Genomic DNA, 26,862 nt, shown 5'->3' with positions numbered 1-26,862 from the left:
TGCTTAATGTGTTTATCAAGTATTTTAAGGCCAGTGTGAGAATAGAGCATACAGCACAGCATAAGAGTAGAAGAGGGGCTCAGACTTAGGTGACAACTGAACTCGGTCAAAAAGAGATCAAAAACCCCTCTGCACGTGTCTCACTTCCCAAGGGCTGTGCTCAGGGGCCGTTCCAGGTCTGGATCACAGTCCTGCTGTTTACAGGGCAAAGAGCTCAGGGCAGACTGCTACGGGAAAAACGCAAGGAAGGACCAGGACAGACACCACCACCAGTAAGATCTCTGGGCATTAGTAGGTTGCTGAAAGGGAGGAACAGTTTTGAAACATGAGCACAGAGATAAAAATCTATTCTAAGGTGAGGATGAGCTAAATGTGTCAAAGGCCTTTCAGCACAATCTGGGTACATGTAAAACCATCTAAATAGTAAACAGCGCATTTACTACTAATGGCCTCCTAATTTATTTATGGAGCCCCACGGCCTCGCAAATCTCAGTCATCTGCTTTGCACACAAATCACCCTGGCACTGGAGGAGCGGTGCAGGAGCTCTTCTCTGCCCAGACCTTGGTACCTGTTTTTGGAGATAAGTGCTAAATAAGAGAGCCCTGCAAAACACGATAAGGCATACACTTCAAGATGGTCAACTGAAAATACTCATTTCCCAACATGAGGATGTTTCACAAACTTAGCACCTTGGAGCACCTCGAGCAGGGGAAGGAATAGGAAATACAACCACAGAAGCCAACACAATCAACCCCAGGGTTGGGGAATCCCTCCTCACCTACATACACACATATATCCATGTTAGTCAGTGCTATGGCAACTAAGACAACAAAGATATCCTTTTAAAGGCCCTGTGGTAAGGACAAAAAATATTTTGCTATATATATCATTGCCTATTGACGTCACAAAATAATTTGAAATAAACTAACCTTTCACTTTGGATCACGTTGGTCCTTGTTTCTCCTCTGTAGATATTGAAATAATGTTCACGTCACAATGAGCATCTGTTACCTTTCATGGGAAAAAGTAACCAAAGAGAGCTGAGCTAGAAAGTTTTATATCAAGCCTTCTCCCACACCCTCACTGAAGCAACACACAAAAATCCTTTCCTAAAGCCTATGGAGAGCTGTATTCTGAGGTTCTCATTTAGTCATTCCTCAGGCAAAGCCCATGCTGACATCAGAGGGAAATTGCCAATTTTGGTAATTAGTGAAAATTAAGAACCTGAGGTCAGCAGTGACAATTTAATTCAGCTGAGCATCTAAAGAGTTTGCTGGAAAGAGGCAAGCTGACAGAGCTGAATCTGGGCTGGATTGTAAAAATAAAACATTCCATATGAAAGTGATTTTAGGAAGTTTGTTTCCACAGCCAAAAGCTTGCAGATCAGAGTGTCCTACCTCTTGTGAATGCGTTACACCCTGCACTGCGGGCCTTTGACATGACTTGTGCTCTTTGCACTAATATCATCAGTGCAATTATTTTATTAACAGCACTAATAAATTAGCTGCTGCCATACATCAAAGAAAGGTAAATGGATTTAAGAGGCAGAGGAGAAGGTAGGGAGTTTAGAACCTTAGTTTGCACTGGGCTGTATCAACACACCCCTACTGAAGTCAGAGGTCAGCATAATCAAGCACAAATGACACAGTGGGGCATCAGCCCCTCATGGGAACAGGCTGGATGTTGGTGATGGTTCACATGTGTGAGGCATGGGGGCAACTTTGGCATGGGACAGCTCTACAGTTCCTTCCCCAGTGCCCAGAATCAACAAACTCATCATCTCCCATCCCCTGGGTAGCAGGAGGAGGTGAGAAATACACCTCAACTTGCTATGCTCCTACTCAAAATCATCCACTTAGCTCCCCTTGGGAAGATCCACAGGAGCTCTCTCAAGTCCCTTTTGGCTCTGTGAGTTTTTTAGCTGGCTTGAATGATGCTGATCTGCCTGCATGTCCTACCAGAGCCCTGCAGAGTGGGTTGAGATGTTCTCAGAGCATGAGATATGCCATGCTTCTCTCAAAAGCACCATGGATATTTCAAAGCTGCAGAATTTATTAGAGGGGGTTTTTTTGATGGTAAAGCTCTCTTACTCAGTATGGTGAGCTGGAACAGATATAGCAAAGACAATGACTCACTTGAGCATTGTGGGCCGTTATATACTATTAAGTCATCTGCAGTCCCATGGTGAACCCATTTGCAATGTGCTATTACATGGCCACTTGATGTGTTGTGGATTTGGGTCTGTTCACCTCCTCATTTGCCTTTTTTTTTCCCCCCTTTTTTTTCGGTAAGCCAAGGTACAGCCCACAGATAAGAGCTAAGACAATTCAAGCAGGTTTGAATCAGTCTTATGAAGGGGAATCAGCAATCCTATATGTTTTTAGAGGTTTAGAAATTTGCCTTCTCCCATTTTCCCAGGTCACCTGTTTTCCAAAACCTGTGGAATTGCTGCAATTCTCACCTCTCCTGCCCACCTGTCAAATTTCCTGCTAAGCACGGGGAATCAGAGAGCTCAATTTAGTCCTGGGCTATTGAGAAGCACTGACAGTCCACCCAGCAACATGGTGCTTCAGGTAGATACAGCATCCTCATATTACTTAACACCTAATTACAGTGCATTAAGATACACATCTTTTCTCACATCTCCTGTTGTTCCCCAAAGTCTTCTGCAGCCTCTTGTGCCATCAGCAACTTCAGCTCTCCCCTACAAAAACTTCTTGAAGCACTTTGCCTAGAGATTGCCTTCTGTGGCTCAGCCTGCAGGCCTTCACCTTGCAGACTTGCATAAAAGACACAATCAAAGAGCCCCTACTTATTTTTAACTCTTTGTATCATCCAGTCTCACTATATATTTTCTCTCATCACAGAGAAAGACAGGCATCTTTCTGAAGATCTCATCCCTACCTTTCTCTCATCTGCCTATGCCAGCTTAGCAAGACAACATACTAACATTTCTACCAACTATAGTCTTCTTCAGCCCTGATTTGTAGAAGCTCTCAGAGAAGTACCTCTGCCATGTCCTTTTCCCAGAAAACACCTTCCTTTGCTTTCTCCATCTACCCCCACTCCTAACTCCATCCTTCACAGGAGGTCATACAGACATCCAAAAGCCCTTCTTGCTGCTTCTTTCTCCTTTTATTAATGCCAGGTGCTACCCCTTCCCACCACCCTAATCAGGTCCAGATGGGATGTGCCAGGCTCTCAAAGGACCCCTGCACCTACCTTTTCAAAGGGGAGCCACCCTTGTCAAGGGCTGTTATTGCTGCTGGAAGGAGTTGTAGCTGCGACAGGTTTACCTAAAGACTATGCAAGTGCTAGGTGGTTTCTGTACACCAGATCAAGAAGAAAAGGCTCTAGTCAGTGGCTGAACAAAATAGTTGGATGTTTTACCAAGGCTGAAGTACTAAAAATATGGAAAGCTTTTATAGTACTCCATGCTGTACCTGGAAAGCTATAGGATCACTGTGGAAAGAGTCAGACAGGCAGCCTTATGTCTGACAGCTGCTAGTCCTGAGGTGCTTGATCTACTTGGCAGGGAGAAAAGCTAGCTCTGATACCATAGGCCAGAAATCAGAAGAATGCCTTTTTCTCTACCCACAAAGAAGAAACATATAAGTAATATGCTCTAAAGTAGAGATTGTGCAAAAATGGCTGGCCACAGAATAACTTAGAACTGATCTCAAGCTGAAGACTGAAACAGGTTGCTTTGAAGATGCCTGTCAAAGCCCCTGGTTGCAGCCCCAATTGTGGTTAAGATCCAAGAGAAAGAGAAACAGAGAGGGGATATGGGGAGGCATAGGTTGAACAGAGCCATTTGTCAAGAGAATTGAAGTAGAAAGGCAATGTGGAGTTCAAAGACAGCATCTAGAAAAAAAAATAAAAATGGTATGTATAGCTACAAACATGGCCAAAACAAGCCAGAACAAAGACTTGGTGGGAGCAGCACAACCCCTGCCGCACATGGACAGCAGCTCCCTTACGCCGCTGAGTTCCTCCTCAGCTGCAGTGGAGCTTCCTTCCCAGTGAAGTGCTAAGGGAGACAGGTGGGCTTGGGTAGGATGGTGTTGAGAAGCCAACTGTGCATGTAGTTGATAAACATAGTTTGACGCTCTCTCGATCTTGGGAAAATCCAAAATGGGTGGGTTTGGGGAGGTTCTCCTTTTTGGGTGAACCTCCCCAAATCCACCCATTTTGGATTTTTACCCTCTTTAGGGTGAACCTTGGCTTGGCTGTGGATATTTTTGAGGGCTAGTGTGCTGTGGCTTTCTCAGTCCATTGGCTGTACTTTCCCTTATCTTTCTGACTCTAATTCCCAGCATTACAGCAGAGCACTGGCTTGCTCATCTAAAAGAAAATGAGGTTTGTGTTACCTGAATTTGGAAACACTATTAGTTTAGACACCACTGTTCAGAAAACAGTGGCTTCTGCTGGTAAGGGTATTTATTTTAAAGCTGTATGCAGACTAAATGCATGTGTATGTACGAACTGCAGCTGTACCAGGGAAGGGAGTGCTCACTGAAGGACTCGATGATTGTCATGCCCTGGATGAGAAAGCATCAAAGAAATTGAGAAAATAGTTGAGACTTGCCTTCAATAGATAAGATAGCCCTAAACAGAGGATGGATGAGCGCTGAAAGCACGACAGACAGCACACTTAGAAAAGCTCCCCTTGCCTGAAGGAACAAAGGATGGGAATTGGGTAGGTTCAGTCTGGGAACCAAATGAGGAATAGAAGGACTAACTGGCTTCTTGTAAAATAGAAAAAGATGGAGCCCTCTGCTTCTGCATGCTAAAGCATTAAATATGTTAGAGGAGGATTATCCAGAAGCCTTTCAGGATATAGCATATGCTGGTTCTTTTTTTATGCTGGATGTGTCACCAAGGTCTTGGCAGGCTGTGGGGAAAAAACCAGTGTCTATAGGATTTCAGGGTTGTCACAGATCAGTAACTTCAGTTAAGGTCTGTTACAGTCATTCAGAAATGACCCTATCTCTTCTTTCATCTTAGCGATTCCTCTAGTTTCATCCATTTGCTTGCTTTTCTTCTTTGTGTTTGTCTTGCAAAACAAAACACCACTACCATGTTCCTTCGCTGGAGCTTCACCAAGACTGGACCTTCTCAGTGGAGCTTTGCCACATATGTCACAAAGTGACCACGTGGCAACACGATGCTGAGGACCTGACATAAAGGTGAGGCACTTTACTCAGGTTGGTTTATAAGATACGGGTAAAGCTCTGCAGAATCAAGTCCTCCCGGGTGGGTGTCAGTTGAGTTGGCCAGATCTTCAGTGGATATAAATTGTCATAGTTCCATGCAAATCATCTGGAAAATGATACCACAGTTGGCAAGCTGCTAAGTAACAAGTATACCACAGGGCAATGCCAACTAATGCTGGCTGTGGATCTGGTCCATTAGCTGTACTGGTAGTATCAGCTTATGTGAACATATTTGCGGCTCTGGTAAACCTGGAAAAAATGACATTTCCATGGGTTTGATGAGAAGTGAAACATTTGATGCTTTGGTCTCAAATTTTCTGCTGTCTTCCACAAGAAACAAAGGGCAATGTTTCACGAATGGCCTTCTCTTTTTTCCCCCTTTTGGGGCAAATGTAGGAAAATGTGTTATCTGTGGAATTTCAGAACTTGTTCTTTAATGCAAAACACCAAAACCACCAGAAATAACATTCTCCTGGAAAATGTAAGATTTAACTTTACCCTAAGCCAAAATTGCATACTGATTGCTATTCATCATTCTGCTACCCTCCTATGTACTCTATACATCTCCAAAAGCCTTACCGTGGCAAGCAAGGTTCAAGGAGTAGTTGGATGAAGCCACTCTTTCTGAAGCAGGTATTCCCCATGTCTGTGTTCAGAAACATCCTTCCCCAGAAGAGACTGGACAGCTGGTTTTTGTTGATATCCAGTCTCCCAGGACCTTCAGCAAACACATTCAGGAACCTGGATACAGGCTAGGATAACATTTCCTGCCAGACTTGTCAGGATATGACAGGCTTTTTCCAAGTTACCAGTGCGCACATGCAACCTGAAGTCCAAAGCACAACTCCATAGCCCTTGTGCTGTTTGTCGAGCTTGCAACTCACCAAACATATCTGGCTACAAGAGAAACCACCAAAGGATGATGGTCCAGTATTGGATCTTGGGGAAATCCAAAATGTGATCAGCTGCTTCTCCTCATCCTGGTAGTGCAGGTGAGCCTTAGGGCTTTCTCCACCAGCTTCCACCAGCAGGGCTTGTCTTTGTCCCTCTCTCCCTCTACTTCAACATTTTTAAAATGGGAACAGGAGTATCTCCCTCCCTTCAAGGAGACTAGATTAATTAGGGCTCCCTTCCCATGTCTTAAGTCTTATTCACCTTCGTGAAAGGATTCCTACAGCTGTCAGTATAGCTTGAGCCTCAAGGAAGAGCTGTGCACAGCTTTATAGGCGTGCCCTATATCGTCATTATTTACCCTAGGGAGGGTGGTCCTTGCTCAAGGCCTGGCTGCAATAAATAGCGTGGGTACACGTGCTCTGCACAATGGGACACCGCGAAGGTCTGCCAAGGTCCAGCTTATTCAGAGTATATTATCTCAGCTCAGCACTGCACCACCGTATGTCTATCCTCTGGGCTTTAGCACATTTGCAGGGGACTGGAGACCTTCTGCATTGCAATGGGCTCTGTTGTGCTCTTGGTGATCAGCAATGACTGAGGGCAAATCTATGTGTCACTTTGCTCTCTTCTCCTTGTGTTTATTCCTAAGCCAACCAAAACACTCTTCATGCTGGACAGCGAGTCACTTGTGACATGGGACCCTTATTTTTGAGCTAGAGGTGAACTGAAGATATGAGCCTGCCAGATCATCTGTAGAACATGCTGGTGGCAGATGATATATAAACATGTGTTTTCTTATTACTCAAGAAGGGAAAACAGTTGGGAAAGCAAAAGTTTCTTCATTTTTTGCAAAAATTTAAGTTAATGAATGGAAAAAATCAACAAACTTCTGAAATTCTTTTTGATAAACAGGATTTTGTCTTAAAAAAAAAGGGGACTTGGCAGGGCTGAAGGCTGCTACTTTTCATTAGGACAAGATGATGGTATGGCAGGAATGCAGGACAGAGGGGTGCAGATGTGTGAAGGCATTCAGGAAAAGACACCCAGGGATTAGAGAAGTGCCTGTTCCCAAAATGGGTTGATCTGAGGTAAAGGAAACCTTTGGGATAGGAAGATAGTAAACCCCGCTTTTATAGTGGATATAAACAGTTTTACGGTATTTCCACCAAACAGAAGAAAAAAAAAAAAAAAGGTTTCTGCAACACACACATGTTCCCCATTAATTAGGAGGACTGCTGTTAACAACACGTTGCGCCAGAGCTGCCAAGAACTGTCAGACGAAGGACAGGGAAGCCCACGGCGGAGGCTCTGCTGCCTCCTGGGGGGGCTGGCTGCCCAGCCAGCAACCCAGTCCTGGCTCTCTGGCTGGGTCAGCCCCCCACCACGGCAGGGTGGCGGGGGGTATGGCGGGCAGCCGAGCTGGGGGCGAGGCGAAATGCCTGGACAGCCCCTGTTTGAATTCCTCCTCCCTGCCCCACTCCAGCTACAGACATTTTCCACAGAAATCCTGGCTATGTTCACTTTTGGTTGAGACTTTGGGACTATTTTTAGCTTTTTTAAAACCTGCTTAGGGGAGGCGTCTTCTACTTTTATTCACATAAAGGATCTTTATTTTTATATATTAAGGGACACGAAAAGAGGAGGGGAGGCAGGGTGAGGGGAGAGCTGCCTTATGGTTTGATTCAGCTATACAACATCACCACAAATCTACATCCAAGCTGCCTTTCCCCCTTAGCAGGCTCCAAAGATGCACTTTGCTGCAGCAGCGACCACCCCTAGCATCCTGGTTTCCTCCAGCCACCACTGGGACAGAGCACTGAGCACTGGCTCTTAAGCATCTCTCACCTTTGCACCTCCTTGCAGCCACTGGCTGGGACCAGCTTTGTCCTTCTCCTACCAGATCCCCTCTTCTTGACTCCCTCCTGAACTACACCCTTCCTTCAAGTGCCCCGAGCACCGGTTTGGATTCCCTGCTGGACATGACCAAGATTGCACACTGTTATGTAGACACAGGACTGACTCACATCAGGATGAAGGCAGGGTCCTGAATTTTTTTTTTCCTCTTTAAACGGATGTAGGAAATAATGTTGCAACAATGCAGCAAAATTCATCATAGGACCTTGGAGGAAGGGGAGAAAAATCAGCATTTCATTTTAAAATAAAACCGATTTCCCTCACACTTGCATGCTCACGGGCACCAAGACATGTCCAAGCGGCCAGTCCATCAGCAGGCATGAAGACACTTGTCTCCGAGTGGCCAGCCCAGGATCCCTTGCGAGGACGCCAAGGATGAGAGATGCCAGCTATCACGGTCTCCTCATGTCTCCTGGACTTTTTGGAGGTTGGTGATGATGTGCTTGTTTTGGATCTGCCTTTTTGTACTCTTTAGGAGCTGACAGGGATTAGCCTCTCCATCCTGTCCCACCTCAGTGAGTCATCTGCATTTACTCACCGTCCTTTGTCTCCCAATCTGGGCATCCTGAGAAGTTGCATGAAGATGTCCTGAGATCTTCATCACCTGCTAATCAAGAGGCTTTCTTGCAACCCTCCTGCTGCTGCATACACACCAGACACTCCCTTCACCCTCCGTCAGAGCACAGAGCACCTCTACTACAAGTCTCCACAGCAGGAGCAGTCAGAGAGGGGAAAGCTGAAGACCACTGTCCTTTCCAGTAACTGCCCCACAGACGCCCACAAGCCGGTGGCATTTCTGTACAAACTCCAGCCCTCTCGGTGCTGGGATGCAGGGCTCTATGGTTGCATACCTACATTTCACAAACTGGGCCAAGCAAAACATCTAAAGCACAACACTCATCTCTGGTGAAAAGTTTGGGATACAGGGACAATTTGTCGTTCCCACCCTTCCCTTCGAATCCTTACAATGCTGCTGCTGAGAACTGCAACCCTGTGGGTTTGTGAGGCTTTATAGCTGCAATGATGCACATGGCTTTATGCCAAAAAAGCACTGCTGTTAACTAAATACATTCAACATCATGTCTACAAATATCATGTGAGGAAATCCTCATAGCTGTTGTCCAAAGCATTGCTGACTTGTTATTGGAAGGGAAGTCCTTTCAGATTTGCAGCAAAACACCCTGGTCTGGATTTTCAAGAGCACATAGTGATATGAGCGGGTTCCCTCTTACACATCCAAGGCAAGGACATCTGAAGGGCTTTATTTTCAGGTTATGCTAAGAGCACCTTTCTGCTAACAGCTTTCCTTCTAGGCATCTTGAACTACAAGTGGAAAAAGCCACCAGAAGCATAAGGACTCCTGAAGGACTAGAGCAGAATGGACATTTTTTCAAGGGTGTAGGTCAAGAGGAGCCATTTGACAGTGTGAATATAGGACTGCTGGATCTTGGTGCATATTGGGAGATCTCCTTAGACCCACTCTGATCTATGTGAGGAACATTCAGACTGAACTCCAAAAGGGCACCACAGTGCTGTTTTGCAGAACATATACTAAGGGTTTTGGTTAAAATACTTCAGTTTGGGATAGTTCATCTTTTGGAAAACATAAATAATTTCTGTAGAAAGCTGACAATTTTTCTCTTACATACACCTAATCCTTCTATTAAAAAGGTTGGGGGGGGGTTTTGCAGGGAGAAAAAAGCAGCCTATGTGAAAACTTTCAAATATGTCTTGAAATACCCCTTCTAATGACATTTGAAAATCTAATTTACCATTTGGGACACGTTGCAAAAATTGACGATAGTAACAGTTTGACGTCTGTCTTGTTTCAATCCTGCAGGGGGGGAGGGAGGTTTGGCAGAAAGCACTATTGTCATGTGGGAGTCTCAGAAATGAGTTGTCTTCTGGCTAATATTCTTCCACTGCAATGGTAAGTCAAATAGGCTAGTAGCCACGGCAACAGCCCCAAATCCTTAACTATCACTATGGTTATTTCACATCACTTCAGGGCTACCCCAGTTCATACTGCTATCGCTCAAGACATTATTTCATAGTGATTTCATTAAATGAGTGCAATTTGATATATGAATAACACCTGCATTATTTTAACAGGGATCACGCTAACTGCACTTCTGCCTGAAAACGTAGAGAAGTCAAGCTAAAAAATATCAGAGTTTTAAAATAAATACACAGAGACAGGCTATAGTCCATAGGTGCAGAACAGCCATGTGACTTCTCTCCTTTGTCTCACCTATAGTACGTGTCCTCCTAAGGAAGGTATTGGGAAGCAAGTGGGGGCTACAGCATCCTTAACCCCACTCCTCTCATGTACCCTGCAGGGAGGGCTGCCCTGGGTGAGGGTATGGTGCGCGAACAGTCAGCCTGACAAAACGAGAAGCAGCAGCAGGAGTCTGTGGTTCCTCTGTCAGCCCTGCCACCACCTTTTAAAAAACTAACGTTTTCTTAAGTATCATAATTTGATGTACATAATTTGAAGAAGTTACAAACTGCTACCAGCCCTGAACAAACACTTAGTTTAGGAACCCTTCCTGGTGACAAAATGCAAATAAAGGACAGAGGTAACCATGGCCATAGCTGATGGAGTAACTGGACCATGGACAGACAACAGACCAGGAGCAAAATGACAAAACCAGCCCAAGTTTCCAGGCCACCATATTGCAGTGGCTCATCATTGATCTGGTGGAGGCCTAGCATGCTCTACATTGGAGCAAGACAGCAAATCCAAGAGGCTTCCACATAGCACTTCTTGGTGGTGTTTTCAACCAGAGTTTGCTTTCCTGTCTGATGGCACTGATGCCCAAGAAAGCCACGATGCTCCTGAGCTGGTGTTTCATGCCAGCACTGCACAGCTGATTAAACAACAGGAGATTCCTGGTTTGTCTCCTATGTCCATTTGTATTGCCATTTGTTACTCTTTAAAAATGTAGACCAGGTTTCCCAAAGCAACCCTTTGGAGGACCAGGTGTGCCCCTCCACTGTCAAATTACATAATTTGACTGTAAGATCTGGGCCTTCTCTGACCAAGAAGTAGCAAAAAAACCAAACCCCAAAACAAACAAACAAAACACCAACAACAGAGAATAGCAAGTTCAAAAGAGGAGGAACCAGACCCATGTTTCAGAGAATTGAATAATGATGTATTCTGCAAAGTCAAACCCTTTAAAGTGTTTCTGGTTTCAGAAATGTTTTTTAAAACCCCAGTGTTCCTGGTGCTTTCCAGAGTTATCTAAATTCCTTCAAAAGCCCACTCAAGGTTAAAGAATAAAAACAATGTTATTCTAATTGAACAAAGCATTACTTTTTTTTTTTTTTTTTTGTATTATAAGATTGGAAATGCAGTTGTAAAAGAAGAGCTAGAAAACCAGAAAGACTCAAGCATAGAGTTTATCTCATGTTAATCTCCTGCTCTTGTGTCACTTGGGATTTTTTCTGAGGTGTTTCTCCTCCAGAAAGGTGCTTCAAAGCAGCTCCCCAAACCCCCTGTTGTTTCTTTACATTTTGTACTGCTTGAGAATATGCAGGCTAGTGATTTTTCTATCTAAGCTCACCATTTCTTTTAGAAAGTCACAGAAAATGCATCTAGCAGCAATACACACGCATTGCGTGCCTTAAGATCATTTCTGTGTACAAACAATTTCAGTTCAGTTTCAGCTACTGCAATTTCCCCAATAACAACTTCCCATGTTTACATCCATCTGAAACGTTAAAGCTCACTGTGTGGGTTCCTGTTTATTTATCTGTTTGATCGACCTGAACAACCTACCCAAAATATTTTCAAAAAGCTGACTTCTTGGCAACTAGAATGCCAGGGTTTTCAGTATTACTTGTCCTTCTGTCCGTGGCTGCCTAATCTCCCTGCCTGCTCCTTAGTGAAGATGTTAATTCAGAGCAGAGTTGGCAGCGGTCCCCCTGCCACCCCAGGGGGTTCCTCCTAGCAGTATGCAGGCAGTCATTAGTCTCTGACTATAGTCTGTCAGCCAGTCCAAGTCACTGGTCCTTCATACAAGCCAAACGGGGATGTCGCATAGTGCCAAGTCATGCCATAAAATAACAGTAGAAATAACTTACGTTTTAAATCCCCGAGGGCAACTACCACATCAGGGTGGCTGATTAGAAAACAGATGCTATAGCGTAAGGAATGGTACCGGGGTCTCTTGCTTGCACAGGAGTGAAACAGTTTAACACCAAACGAGGACAGAACAAAAGAAGTGCTTTGGCCAGGTTCAGCCTAAGCCATTTTAGGCACCTAACTGATCTGCCTAACTAAGGACTTCATTTAAGTAGAATAATATATCGCCTCAGCTATCAGGAGGTGAGACAGCTGCAGCCAAGGGTAATCTGGATCTTGGTGTGTGTGTCGAACCACTTTCTAAGAGCACCCATCTCTTTTCAGTGACTATAGGGATCCTTGGGCATTTGTGGCATGCGAGAGAAATCCAGGGTGAATGTGCATTAGTCTAGGCATTTTAATGTATTGGGAAAATAACTTGCAGTTAGCACGAGGGCATGCCCATAACCTTCAATGTGCTACTGCTACAAGCAGCATCCCATGGAAAGACACACCCATTGTAAAAGGAATACATGACAGTAAGAGCAAAAAGGGGAAAGAAATGCAACTTGGAAAAAAAAAAAAATTCCAATAAAATAATATTTTCCCCCTCAAATTGAAATATCTTATCATATTTTTTTTAAAGGGAAGCTTTCCCAAAGTGTATAGGGTTTCAAAAGCAAACAGGGTACTCTTGAAAAGGAATTTTCTGGTAGCAAACCATTTCTGTAAAAATGTGTACATAGCTCTCCCAAGGATCAGTATGATCCAGTGCTGTTGGAAATGTTTAGTGGTTATCTGTAGTGAGATGGCAATATTTGGGTTATTTAGACTTCTTACAAATACGGATCATTACAAATAGCTCATTATGGAGCTTATAAAATGAGGTGGTAACTGGATAACTTGACAACAAATTATTTTCACTATATATATATATACTTTCACAATGTATATTGGAAAATGATACATTAAACCATTCACGTCCCCTGAATTCACTGTAATCTCTCAAGGGGGGGAAATCTAGGTTAAGTAATGGGCAACTAAACAAAGACATATGTTCAATGCGCATCACAGATCAGAAAGGCAACGAGACGTTGGAAATCCTGCAACAATAGCTTTTCTCAAGCTGGAGCTGCCAGCCAAAACTGAGAAATGCAGACACTTCTTTTTCTCTGATAAATCCTCTGAAAGATCCACCTCTCATTCTGCTCCACTTAGGCACCAAGTTGCTAGTGTCATGGGGTGCCGGAGGAAGCGTCGCTTTGACTTCTGTACTGCTGTGTGCAGCGCTGGCAGTTCATCCCCGTTCTGCACACCCTGCGCCATGACTCCAGCCATCTGTCTGAGGCTGCTCTGCAAACTGCCAGGTACTCACAGGTGAGAAGGCAGGTGTCTTACCATCTCTGCCAAAATCACTTGGATCGCTTGTGCACGCTGCTCGCCTTTGTAAGGAAAGGGTGCAGAGCTGATCCTTGGAGAAAGAGGGCTCTTGCCGCCTGTGCAGGCAGTACTGTATGCTGATACTAGAGGCAGACACCATCCAGATTGCTAGAAGAGCAATGGGAGAGATGGTTCCTCCAAAAACAACCCAAGCTAATGGAAAACCTCCCAATTTTTTTATCTCCATGCCTTTTTGCAGGGTGCACCTCTGGGTTGCTCATCCGGACAGACGGAGAGCTCCAGAGGGGAGCGGCGCAGGCAGAGGCAGCCGCCTGAGAGGCAGGCTGGGCAGCGGGGGCACACGGCGAGCCAGCCTCGAGATGCATGCGTGGCTCTGGCCCGGCGCTTCGTCTGTGCAGGAGGGGGGCCGGTGGCGGTGGGTGAGCCAAGTCAGAGCATAGCCAAGCGAGAATGTTCTGGCAGCCCTTCCTGGCGGACCGAGCAAAGTTATTTATCACTTTGTGCATTTTCCTTCTCATCTGTGTACAGCCGGCTCCAATGGCTCAGCTTGCGTTTTGCCTTCCAGAGCCAAGCCAGTCCCTTGGCTGTGCTCGGTCTTGGCTGTCCATTCACGCCTTCTGTCTCCTCCAGCTCTGCATGGAGCAGTGCAGGATCCCAAATTAGAGGTAGGTGTCTATAGCCAAGGAAGAGATCGAAGCATCAGCAACCTACATCAATGGCAAAGAGCACATCTCTCCCCCGGATGGGCAAATGCCGTGCTGCCGTTTACTCTGGCTGAGGAGTCGCGTGTGGTTGTTTCTGCTGCTCCCAGGCAGCCTCTGCTGGGGAGCTCCAGCGCCTGCCGGCAGCTACAAGACATTTTCTTTCATTTATTTTAGGGATTGTGCTTTCACACTGATTTTTTCCAAATCGGTGGATGTAACAACAGTGAATTTACAGCAAATTTTTCCAGTTCTAGGGACTCTTTTCCATACTGCTGGTGTATTTTGCCAAAGTGTCTAACATGGGCATCTAAATTGGGCTCGAAAATAATACCAGCTGCGCTCAGATATTATAAGGCTCATGTTTGCTCTTGGTAAGGGCACACCACACTCTTCTGAATACTGAACATTGCAAAAGCAGGTCAATACTAACTCTATTAAGTCTTGCGTCATCAAAGGTCCAGGGTGTAGTCTGTCCTAGGTTCCGTGACTTAGCCTAAAGAGGGCACCCCTGAGTTCAGCTGTCATTCCTCTCCTCCTCCACGCAGTTTTGTCTGGGGCTGACAGGTTCAGCAACAAAGCCTTCTGAGTAAACAGCAAGACCGTGTTTGCCAAAGCTTGGCAAGGTCAATGTACTTAAAGATTTATGGTTTTCTACCGGATGTTGCACTCTGTGAGCTGGTAGATAATCCCCACATACGCAAGGCCAGATCTTGACTACCTTCTAGCCAGCTTGGTCCCAACAGGGCAAAACCTCCCATCGTTTTGGTCAGACACTTTTTCTGATGGAAGGATATGAATCAGAACACAGTGGGGCTGAAGGGGACACCTGGTCTGCAGCGGATTACTAGAAGCACACATGACAACAAAGGGTGTTGAACAGCAGCTTCCCATCATGAGCCCCTAATTTGCACATTCTGAGAACTTTCCAAAATTGGGCTGCAATTTCTCAGATTTGGTCTCTGCCTGAAGGTAGAAGAGGAAGTTGAGTAAAATCCCTTCAGACCTTCTGAAACAAGGAGAGAATGAAAAATTGCATTTTCTTATTGTAATAAAAATTCTAACAATTTTTTCTCTCTGTAAAAGGCCACATCAAACTGCTTGAAATTTGAAGCTTGGTGGGGGTATAAGCTCTCATTATAGACCAGATCCAAAGGAAGCTGAGGTCAACAACTGTGCCTCCCTTGATTTTGCCTGGCTCTGAAGACGACCTGACAGGTAGGCAAACAAATTGTAGAGAAAATCATTTGGAATGTTTGTGCCTATTTTCTACTTGGGAGTTGCCTGGGAACAGGCTGAGATTGTTTGCAATATGTCTTAGGGTTTGGATGTATTCACCAAAGCCCAGCTTTGCTCCATCCTCCTCAATTTTTATTTTAGAACCTTGCTCCATGAATAATCTTCTCAAAGAAATTATCCACCAGCAGAAGAAAGGACATCTTTAGGTAAAGAATTTGTAACTAAATCATTTCTACACCCCTTTTTTTTTTTTTTTATAGCTAGGTCACAAGTGGATGATTTGTCAGGATTATGCATCCTTTATGCATACCCCAGTGTATCTGAGGTCCCGAAAGCCGTTAACCTTTCAGTGCCCTGCAAGGCAGAGTGCTCCTGTGTGGGGAGTTGAGATGCAGCACTGCTGACTTCCCACCCAGCAAAGCCTTTGGTGGGACAGAGGAGTGACCTCCACATCTCTAGCCTCTGGGCCATCCTTTCTCTTGGCATTGGACCTCCACAAGGTCTGTCTTTGTTAAATTCTACTTTAAGTGGTTTAATTCTGTTTTCTTGCTGGAGGAGGATTTAGCAAAATAAACAAAACATCTTACCAATGTGATTTTTCACAATTAATGACAAAACTCTAAAACAGGAAGGTCATTTCTTCGGGAGCAAGACTGGTATTATTTTGAATGAAGGAAAGAGTGCAAAGATCTTGCAATATTTGCAGCAAATGGGTTGTTATGGTGAACATTCCTGTCAACAAGTTCATTAGCTCAGAGATCCACGAGTGAACAGAGACCAAAAAAATATGTTTTAAAATTCAAGAACAGATTAATGGACAATATTTTGCAATCTTTGTCTAGCTCTGCTTCTCACTGAGAATTAGTAACTTTACTCCAGGCCAGATTCAGTCTTACTCATGCAGAGCAGCACCATGTTTTATGAGTAACCCGAGTGATATTTAGGGCTGTTTTTTGGAATAAGATTGGAATCAAAGAAAGACAGTGGGAGGCATGGGCTGAATCACCTTGATTAATAATAAGTGTAAGATTGTTGCTTTTATATGTGTCTATATAAATAAACATAACAGGAATAAGAAAGGATGTCTGGATTGACAGGCATGTGAGGGATATTATAAACATCTTTTTGCAACATACAGCAGACTGCTCTTAACAGAAGAGAACAACACCCAAAAGTTACTTAACATCAGGAAAAGAGGAATTTGCACCTTCAGAAACAATAGAAGATCAGGCCATTTTGTGAGTTTTACTCTCAACAGTTCCGGCTGCCGCCTGTGATATTACATAAGGTACACATGTCTCTTTGTAGAGGTGATGGGTGAAGTTTTCAGAGCTGCCCAAACGCCTTCAAAGTATATGGTCCATTTTCCAAAATAACAGGGTCCTTGGGATTCTAAATCCCACTGAATTTCAGCACTTCTGGGAATGGCTTCATTAGCTTCTACATCAGCATGCGTTTTCCAGTTTGTTATGTTCCCCATTTCATCTCAGGACTCCAGCCATCACCATACATCAATAACGAGATCATCCAAATGTGGTATTAAAAATCAAAAGCACTGCTCTGTCAAAATGCCTCCAAGACCCATCGTGGACTCCTGACGTTACCAGTGAGTGAGAAAGGAACTGATTCAAAGCTTGCTGATGTAAAGGAAAGTCCACTCATTTCTATGGACTTCAGTGGGGCTTGGATCAGGCCCCTGGAAGAATAAGGATGACATAAAAATAACATGACGTCTGCCAGATTCACCAATATGCTCTGATGTTTTGCCCGGCCCAGTGATGCAAAGCAGATGGAGCGTATTGACAATCCTGGCCCACTTCAATCACTTATTCTGTCTCTCGGATTAGTTTTCATCAGGCGTTTTATTCATGGCATAAATACATTTATCTTGTTAGTGCTTCTGCTACAGTATTTCAGAAGAAAGATCACCGCTTTTTAAGCTATATCAGAGGAAAAGTTTCCATATTTTATCACTTGGTGGATATCAATTTTCAACAGGGTTTCTAAGACCCTTATTAGCAAGTCTCTGAATTTTGCTGTACTTCATGTGTGGCTTGTAATTAATTGGGTTTAGCTGTCTTTGTCTGCTGTACTACTTTGGCCCAAGCAGATTGCACAATTGAGCAGTTTCACAGTTGCAGCCTCAAATAAGGCATTAGGACAATTATTCTGCAAAATACAAAGCTTATCTTTAAGCACATGCTTAAATCACATTAAAGCTATTTATCTGTACATTTTGCTGAATTGGTGCCAGAAGATGCATTTAAAAGATACTAGCCCACTGAGAAAATTACCCCACTCTGTCTCTACCCTCTCCTGCCTATTTACTACACAAAAAGAGGCTAAAAATCCATAGGGGAATACTTACACATAAGGAATTTGTGCACTCAGTGTCTCAGAAAACAGAAAAGGCATTGCCCTGTCTAACATTATATGCCAGTAACAAGCAAGAAAGATGTAATACAGGTTGGGCTTTTAGTATGCACAATTATAATAAATATAGGCATTAATACACATTAAAAGTTGCTGAATGACTGAGAACTTCAGTAGATTGGATGATATCCCTCAAAGTGAAATTATCTATATTTGGCTGGTAATTCATTTCTTCTGAGATGTTTTCTGCTTGACTCTGCACATATTCCTCGTTGCAGAAATAATTCGGGTGATTGCTGCCTGACCCTAACCTCAAGCCAGCTAACCAGGGAGCGAGCATTAGCGCTGAAAGGCCAGATCTGAGTTTCCATATTCCCACCAGACACATCTCCACAAAAATGTCCCAGACTACTTGGATAATGGCTGCACTGCTCAGAGCTTGCTCCCTGGCACAAGGACCTGACCCCATTCACACCACGTAAGGGTAGAATTGGCCCTGATGTGAAAGCCATTCTGTACATGTTTGCACCCACATTTCACAGGCATTTCCAGTCCATGTCCTGCTCCTCAGAGTTGAGCGTGGCTTGGTGCATCCTCCCTGGAGGGACAACCTGTTGCCAGCTACAGCACAGACGATCCACAGGTTTTGGCCCACAGTGGCATGTGTGTGACTGCACTTGAGCGCACAAAGAAGTGAGGGACAACATACAAATGCATGAGATCAGACACAACACTCACACACAAGCCTGGGTTACCTCTAAAATGCGTATTTACTTTACAATGATCATTCACATTTTAGAGGTAAAAACTGGACTGTGTGCAGAAAGATGGGTAAGACACTGAGATGGGACATGCCACACACACCTTAGCCAAATGGCTTATAGTGAAACTCTACTCCTAGCTGCAGCAAAGGTCCTGCTGATTTACAAAGGCAAAAATTTAACCCTTTGTATCCAGATTCTCCCTCTGAAGAGAAATGATTACAATACCTGTCATCGCTCTGGACTGTAAACGAATCTGAGGCAGGAACTGTCTCTGAGCACAGCCCCACCACAGTCAAGTCCTAGCCACGGCTGAAGCATTACATATCGTAACTCTTCTTCCTTCAGACTGAATTGCAATTTTGCCATGTCTAATTTTGTCCTATTGGTCCTAACGTTACAGTACTTGGCCTTACTTCCTCTCCCTTTCATTCTGTTTATTCATAGAAAGGAAGAAATGCCACAGGATAATGGTTTCGCGCTGCTACATAAAGGCTGAGTCAAGATATCAGTGGAAAACAAATAGTGAGACAAAGCAGAGATGTTTATTTTCCTGTCCAGGCACAGTGATGCTGACATCATGTCTTATCGCAGTGTATTTTAACTCTGCTACACCAGTACCACCACTGAGACCCTATCAACCAGTGGAAGTCCAGTTCCTCAATCTTACGGGCAGATTTGAAAGTCCTAGTCTTTGGTACTTCACACAAGATGCAATGTAGGTGCAGTGAATAAATGGTTGAAATACAATGGAACTGCCCTAAATAGACCAGCAGAGTCCCTTTACTATGTGAGTGAGTAGACCATTAGCAAAGGACCGAGATACATTACTTCCATGTAAGCTAACATCATGGTTACTACCTCTAGGAACTCACCAATTTTGAGGTAATTCAGCTGGGAGAGCGATTTCCCATCTGATCTCCTATAGAAACCTCTCTTCTGGCTTCCACCATGCCTGGCCCACTCCTAGGCACTATGGAGAAACAAGAAAAGCTTCAGGAAAACACTTCGATGTGACAGCTACGCTGCGGTCTCTGCTCAATTTGAAAGCAAGTCCCCAGCCCCAGATTCCTCAATGACTCCTGCTTCATGCCCTGGCCCAGCCTTATTTATGTAGCTTCTTTATTTTTGGAGGCAGAATATATTTTACGTGTTTTACATGACCTCGGGTGAAGCAGCCTCCTCCAAGGTTACCCCATCCAGACAGGACTATAAAACAATTGTCCCTGTTTTCCATGAAGACTCTGCCCAGCAGCAAAAAGCACTATCAGGAGATTATTCAAAAGCTCTCAGAAACAACCACTGGGGTAGATTTAACAGCCAGCGACGTTGAGACGGTAAAACATGTTTGATGGAGCATTTTACACCGCTTTAAATTTGGAATTCCTTGGAGAGCATCTGAGAGTTTTTCAAGAAACACACACAACCCTCATCCCCCATGCAGATACACGTACACACAAAAAGCTCCTTCATTGCACAGGGAGCCAGCATCCTGAGGCTCTGACCTCAGCTCACTCCTCAACTTTATCAATCATGTTATATAATCAGTGCAGACTGAGCAGCATTTGGAAAGTGGGCTGGGTTTTTTCTTTCTTTTCTGTTTTTCTCCCCCCCCCCCCCCCCCCATCTAGGGTATTCGAGGGAGAAAGTCTGTAGCTGGGATGTGGCTTGGGAAAGATCTAATGAGAGCTCTTAGCTCGCTAAAATGAGGTGCTGTGGCAGTATCTTAATTGGAGGTTTAGAGATTTCTTTTCCCTGGGATGGATTCTCAGAATATTTTGAGGTTGTCTCTTTGGAAATGTATAATGAAAAGGTAGTTTTGCCACTTCACAGATTCTTTGCATCCTTGACTCTCAGTAATCAAGTGAAAGCTAAAACCACCAGGCAGGATAAAACCCAAAGGAACAGTCCAAGTTACAACAGCATGAACCAGCAAGATGCTAGGTGTCAGCACATCAGGGTAACACCCCAGCAGGCACAGCTCCCCGAGTCCCACAGCTGGGAGGAGTGAGCCCCACCATCTCCACTTTTACCTCTGGCTCTGCAGCGTTACCAAACCTCCACACTTGCTGGAGGACCCAGCAGCCAAACATCCATTCTCTATCCCCATGACGTTTTCACATGGAAAACTGAAATAAATTAGCTGAAGACGAGATTTTTTGACTAATTTTCACAGCTCACCCTCACTTTGTCCTTCCCCTGCACATCCATTCACAGCCACTCCAAAGTCTTCCCAAGTCTCATCACTCAGCTTTCCCGGCTCTCCATGCTCACGGCTTGGTACAACATTTCCTAGACGCTCTCCCTACACTCTGAAAACTCACTTTGCTTGAAGTCCATGCTCAAGCCTCATCAACGGCAAGGAGACTAATTGCATCCCAGCATTCACTGCTTTATTAACAGCTTTCCCAAACCAGGGACCCCTTTCACTGAGCAAAGTGCTCACAGTTTTAATCTGGTGGCAGCTGCCTTAAATTATGTACTGCTGTATTTCAACCAACTGCAGGTTTATTTCTCTGCTTAGCTCAATCCACCACATGTTAACATGCAAATTAACAACCAATATTTAAAATGTGCCCTCTTCACAAAGCCACTGCTATTACTGTCAGTGTGGGCAGCAAGAGTGATGCTCACTGCAGAGCGATGCAGACCTCTAGCAATCCTGCTTAGATCTTGTAGTTTATTATGCAGTTAGAGATATGTGACTACTGCAGACAAAACAAAATCAGAGCCAAAACTTCACTTAAACTCTCCAAAAATCCAGACCTTTATTATGAGTCAAAGAAGTTCGACTAATTCCATTGATTTTAAACACATTCTTTGTTACTTCCTCTCAGCTGCAAGCAGATACACAGAGGGAAAAACCCTTCTGATATACTTGCAGCCTGACCTAAGTTGTTCTTACACAATTTCCAATTTCTGTTCTGCATCAGAATATATTATCCATGAGCTATCAGCAGGGACAGAACCCAAGACTTCAAGCAATAAAAACCACAGTTTTTTTTTTTAAACTATTGGAGTTACAGGGCTAAAAAATTGGGTAAATCCTTATAGCTTCCTCTAGGTCCTAGAAATTAAAACCTTAACCACTGCAGATACTAATTACTATAGGGAAACACAACATATTTAACAAATAGATTTGGTCACTATATTACATCAATCATCCTTATTACAAATGGGCTTTTCACTCAGGTGACTGGGAGTGGTCCAAGATCATGTATTTGTATAAAACTGGACCCTTAAACCATGCATGAGCCCTGTGAGGTCACACTACTGTCTCCACTTTATAGGTGAGGAAATGCAGCTATACACCTGCAATTACAGTTTGGGATACTTCTCTGGACCAAAGTGATATTTTTACCCTTTCAGTTGAGTTTATTGTCCAAAAGCCCAACAATGTAGCCTTTTTGTTTGGTGTTTCTGATTTCTGTCTTTGCACACTCTTGCTTCCCAGAAGCACCACCTTCACCCCAGCACAGCACCCACCTTGGCAGCAGCTCTGCCTGCACTGGGCCACCAAGTCCGCCGCTGCCATCAGGGAGGTGATGAGCAGTCACCTAGCTGAGAACCTGCTCGGAGTCAGGGGGACCTGAGCCCCTTTCCCATGTCTGCCCCTTCTCTCTCCTGAGTGGCCACCAATGGGACCTCTGTGCTTAGGCTGTATGGACCAGATAGTCCTTCACTTCTCCTGATTTTTGCATTGCCCATCTAGATGACAAACTCTTACCTTCCCCACTTTTGTACAGCAGTGGATGAAATGAAACTTTAATGTCAGCTGGAGCCCCTTGGTGCTATTAATAAAACCAACGATAATAACAAGGGAGGTTTGCAAATTAGCAACCCCTGCTACCCAATTTAGTACAAATCATCGCAGGCTCTTGCCTGCTTAGTGGCTATTTTAATCACCGGTGACTAATGCCTGTGAGGGCTATTCCAGGGTTTGACGTGCCTCAAACACAAGAAAAAAGGGAAATCTTGTGGGGAGAGAAGGGAGAGGAAGAGGGGGAGAGAAGGAATTGGCTGAAGCCAGACGTTCATCACCAAAAAGCGTTCGGCTCATACCACCCATTTCACTGCCATTGCTACTGCATTTGCTGGGGTCACTAGCTAATTCCTCCTCTGAATAACAGCATCATTTCTCTTCTTTTGGTGCAAATCTAAGAAAAACAGTCATGCTCTGGAACACAAACAAAGGCTACCTGTCCCTTCCTTTGTTATGGAAATGGGGGTCAGCCTTTTTATTTTTGAAGGGGACAGAGTAAAGGAGCTGGAATGCTGCTTGGCACACCACCAGAAAGGAAATCTCTGCTTAAATATTTGACGGGAAGAGGAAAAAAAAGAGAGGAGAGGAAACAATGCAAAGGGGGGGTGGGGAGAGGGAACTTTTGTTTCATGTGGAGGAAAAGGGCTGCAAGGCAAACGAAGCCATGGCTTACTTCTGCACCAGCCACTGCTGCGCTTTGCCTTCATGGAGTGAGGTCCTTTCGATCAGACCAGTCCACTTCTTTCTTCCATCCTGGCTTTCTAATGACTAAAGAAGTTTTCCTAGTTGAGAAAAGCTGAATAAAGAGCCACAGAGCACCGAGTCCCTCAGACGAGGCACATGCATTTACCTAAGCCACACTGATCTTTTTTCCTGGAGTGAGTTAAGGTTTACAAGCACTTGCACCCATCTAACATCCAGATCACATCAAGCAGCACTTAGAAAAAAACTTTCTGAAAAAGTTTTGGAAAAAAAAATAAAATTGCAGGGGACAAAAGAGACATTCTTTTGGAGCTAAAGGGTAAGACAATGTTTGATAACATGAGTGACCCAAGTTGGATTTGGCCTACATCATTATTTATCTGAAGGCCATCAGAATAGGAGACCAGGACTTCTGCTTTCCCTGGTGTCCTTCATCTGACCAATCAGCAGCATAAAAGCCCTTTCACTCAGGTCATGCTTGGGTAGAAAGCCATCCCTGAGTACTCAGCACCACTTCCTTCAGTGCCTGCTAATTCCACGACAGCTGAGGAACCCCGTGAACTCTCCAGGACTAAGGTGGTAGAGATGCAGCAAAGTAAAAAGCCTGGCAGACAAATATTGCAAACAGTAAGACAAGAGTCCAAAACAGTGCAGCATACCATTCCTGTCCTTTGAGGGCTAATGTGCAGCATAGCTTTTAAATGGAAGATGGGGGGAGATTGGTTAAAGTACTCCAGTTGGCTTCTCCTCGCTACTACAGCATTGCAAACATGCATATACCTTGAGGCCCTGTAAAATCTTTACATTCACTCAGGTCAGTGCAGGTTTAGTTTTACAACGTTGGAGGTTCCAAACAGGACTGATCATAAACAGCTGCTTCTGGTTTTTACTAAGGGGGAAATCTTTTTGGTTTACTGCTTTTGCGGCTACCGAGTACTAGCACTGGAAAGCTAGTCATCTAAGTTGCCTTGGACCTATTTCTCAAAGTCTCTTTTTTTTTTTTTTAATTTTTTTCAGTACATATTTGTTTACCAATGTGGCTCCAGATTGTTGGCTAAGATTTGTTGACCCCTGGTGTAGCTACAGGAAATATTTCTAAAATGTTCCTTTTCTGAGAAGTCTGCAGCTTAAATAACCATCTCTTTCCATGAGGCTTCTGCATCAGCTAGTTGCACTAGAAGTGCTTTCTCTCTCCTTTCCCTCCTGTCCACTTCCCTGTCCTCCTAAGGCATGTTTTGGAGATAGCGAAGGTATCACCTCTGTAGATGTTGGTAGCTTAGAGCTGTCTCCACCCATTGTGTAAGTCCAACTTTCGCTCTTGCAATTCTTGAGCTGTTTCACTTGGCTCTTCCAGTTGTTACTCCCTGTATATTTTTCCTCAAACAGTAGAGATGACAGGCTGCCTTGTGTACTTGTACTTCACAGATCAGACATGAACTTCCTAATGAGACAAGAGGAGGAACTGGAAGTTCTGTGGGTGGCTGTGGTTGAGAAAGTTCATGCATTCACTGATAATCTCTCCAGGGAAATGTACCCTACAGCTTGTTCTGGCCTGCAACTTGCCAGGTACTCCTGAGTACAGTATCTTCTGTGTTCACTCCATCCTTGGCCAGATTTTCAGAACTCAGTGCACTGAGATGCAGCATTTATGGTTTCATAAAAGGACCCTTTGGAAACCTGGCCTGTATTTGGGTGCAAAGAGGGACTCTTTTGGAAATCTGGTCCTAAAAAGCATGGAGAACACTAGAAAAACTACTTTTGCTTCTTTTGACATGAAGTGTGACTTCTGCAGGTGCTGCAAGCTCTGATTTAGCTGTTTCATCGAGGCCTGTGCTCTGCAAGGTGATGACAAAAACTCAAATTTCCCTTTTTTTTTTGTCATCCAGAGATGCAGGGGTTTCATGTACAGAACTGTATCAAAACCTGGAGGTTCCAGCCCTAACTCAGCTGAACTTTCAAAGCTGCTTGGAAACCTCATTCACATTAAACTTTATGGGAACTGGACATCCAAATTCCCTAGGTGGCTTTGCAAAACACAGCTGTAGCTAATTGCTGTGCAGAAAGGTTTGGGGAAAAGATTTTGATCTAGAAAAGGAAAGAGATTTCAAAGCCAAAAAAGCTTTTGCAACAGATCCTCACATGGTATCAACAGAGCCGATTCTGGGCTACCTCTTCAATGAAGTAAATGGAGCCATTTACAATAGCTTATCCTCTATCTGTAACTCTTCAAGCGCCTGCAGATGTTATAAACTAAGTGGGAGAAAGAATTTATTTTGCAGAGTTTCTAGTAATCCCTGCCACTGCAAACTATGGGGCTGAAAGGTTGAATAAATCAGAACAACTGATGAACAATTCACGCCCTACTCATTCCCACTGAAGAAATTGTCACATTCCATCAGTGAGGCTGGTAAAATCTGTGACCATCTCAACCCTTATCAAGCCTTAATTTCTTCTTCCTGTTTTGGCAATAATTTAACGTTAAAGGTCACAGAGCAAAATGCTCAGAGTCAGGAAGCAGAGGAGTTCTGATTTGATAACAACATTATTTAGCCCCACGAAGCCCCACTTGGTATTTTCTCCTCCTTTGTTCCTTTTCAAGACCACGATCCATCTTCCACAGAAGACAATGGGAGTGTTTCCACTGAATTTAATGAGACTTGGATCAGGCCCTAAATGTCAGTATTACTCTATTGATATTTATGCTGTTGGAAGTATGTCAGAAAATATACAGGATGTGCAGAGTGGCTGAGTGAGCTATGAGAATCATAAATTTTCCTGACATAGTCATTTCTTCACAAATCCTTAACATTTCTAATCTAACCATGGTAATAATAAAATAGCAGGATTCTAACCTTCTCCTCTTACTGTACAAACCTTTCTCCACTGTAATCTGAGTTGGCTCCAGAGCTGAAAAATCATCTGCATTGCAACTCCCTATCTAGTTCAAGTCTAGTCTCTCTCTGACACACATATAAAAAAAAATAAAACTGTTATTTTAGAAGTTGCACATTAAGTGCTCAAAATTAAAAGGCTCTCAAAACCAACAAGCTGTGTGATTTACAGTCTTTAAGGATCTTTAGCTTCGCAGCCTTCAAAGGGGGGACCTGAGGAACTAAACCTGTTATTGCAAGGCCCCCACAAACATGACAAGTGGCAACTGCTCTGAGAAGGTTTCTCCAGGCTGTTTTCCTTGGGGTTTCCTCTCAATGTGAGGAAAGGGCCAAGTTGTGCGGCAACAAGGAGAGCCTGCTAGCTTGCCATGGGAATGCCTGTCACTGCAGGGTGTGTGGCAACCGCAGCGGTCAGACTCTCTTCACACAGCTGCTCCAACCTCCCCATCACTGGAGAAGCGATGGGCAAAACAGTCCCAAAGGCCTGGAATTTCTGTTTCCCTTGAATAAGTCCCCAGACAGTTGGATTCCTCCCTGCCTCGCCGCCCCTTCTCAGCGGGCAGCGCTTGCCTGAGTGGGTGGAGGAATGCGGGCAAGCTCACAGCATAATAGTCAACTGACCACCAGAGCTGTAGAGTAAGGTCACTGGGGAAAAACAGTCATTGAAGAATGCAGCTGAGCTATGCCCAAGCTATGCAGGAGGAGGCTTTGTCTCCTTTGGCATGCTGAGCCTGGCCAGGGCCACAGACAGAATGGCAAAGGGCTGTGAAGCACTGAGAAATAGGCAGGATCTGCTCTAAAAAGATGACCTGGAAGGGATGGCTGCTAGATACGTTTGCAGGGCATCACCTCCTAACCCTGCTTAGCTACCTACAGGTTGGGTCTAGACTGAAGCATAGTGTGAAAGAACACAGAAATTACGTACAAATGAGCTAGG

At 44.2% G+C, this 26,862-nt stretch overlaps 1 long non-coding RNA gene across 3 annotated transcripts in view; it reads right to left on the bottom strand.

Moving 5' to 3' along the window:
* LOC142602083 (uncharacterized) overlaps window positions 1-19,531 on the bottom strand; it is a 68,256-nt gene extending 48,725 nt beyond the window's left edge. The window contains exons 1-3 of one of the 3 annotated variants that reach the window (XR_012835753.1): window positions 8,304-10,186; window positions 8,136-8,230; window positions 931-1,012 (exon numbers count right to left, since the gene is read on the bottom strand). This is a non-coding gene — a long non-coding RNA (uncharacterized LOC142602083). Of the gene's footprint in view, window positions 1-930; window positions 1,013-8,135; window positions 8,231-8,303; window positions 10,187-19,444 lie in introns of those variants that run through there. The other 2 variants (XR_012835754.1, XR_012835756.1) reach the window with 2 other exon arrangements.
* Between the last annotated feature and the right edge of the window lie 7,331 nt (window positions 19,532-26,862).

The sequence above is a fragment of the Balearica regulorum genome, chromosome 5, assembly GCF_011004875.1.
Source record: "Balearica regulorum gibbericeps isolate bBalReg1 chromosome 5, bBalReg1.pri, whole genome shotgun sequence".
NCBI lineage: Eukaryota > Metazoa > Chordata > Aves > Gruiformes > Gruidae > Balearica > Balearica regulorum.
Note: the sequence above shows the minus strand (reverse complement) of the source record. Positions and strands in the feature narration are given on the sequence as shown.